We start from the raw sequence: 547 nt of genomic DNA on the forward strand, positions 1-547 counted from the left end.
GACCCACCTCCTTCGGGAGTGGAGGTCGCGGCGCACGAGCGTTCACCCCGCCGTCGTCGTGTGGCCCTCTCGTCGCGTGGTGACATTGCATCACGTTTCCCCCACGATTTACACTAACTGGGTGCTGTGCTTGTTTTGTCATTCGACGCCTCCGGGTATATATGTGTACGTTAATGTGTGTGTATCGTATTCCTAAGAATGTTTTTTAGTAGCGGTGTGTGCGGTACTTTCTTTTGCTTGTTTGTTTGAATTCTCTAAATACGTATAGTGTGGGAATGTCGTATCTGTGCGAGCGTTCTTACAGTGCTGGAATTCGGACTCGAAAATGTCAATCACTTCCGCGTGCTGGACTGTGAAATCACGGCAGCGACTGTGTTTATGGAAGGGAAAAGTAGAGAAGGAATATACGTGTACAGAAAGAAATCCTCGTGAAATAGTGGCGGCGAAAAGCCATCGTTATGTAGTGGAGTGTGGACGAGGATGCTCATAACGGTCAAGCTTCTGCGGAAATTTGGAAGGAATATTGACAAATATTAAAAAAGAAAAC

At 47.0% G+C, this 547-nt stretch overlaps 1 long non-coding RNA gene across 2 annotated transcripts in view; it reads left to right on the forward strand.

Moving 5' to 3' along the window:
* The window catches only part of LOC119592687, a 60,511-nt gene that overhangs the window by 490 nt on the left and 59,474 nt on the right, over positions 1 to 547 (forward strand). The gene's annotated exons all lie outside the window — the stretch shown is intronic.

This window comes from Penaeus monodon, chromosome 30, assembly GCF_015228065.2.
Source record: "Penaeus monodon isolate SGIC_2016 chromosome 30, NSTDA_Pmon_1, whole genome shotgun sequence".
Taxonomy (NCBI): domain Eukaryota; kingdom Metazoa; phylum Arthropoda; class Malacostraca; order Decapoda; family Penaeidae; genus Penaeus; species Penaeus monodon.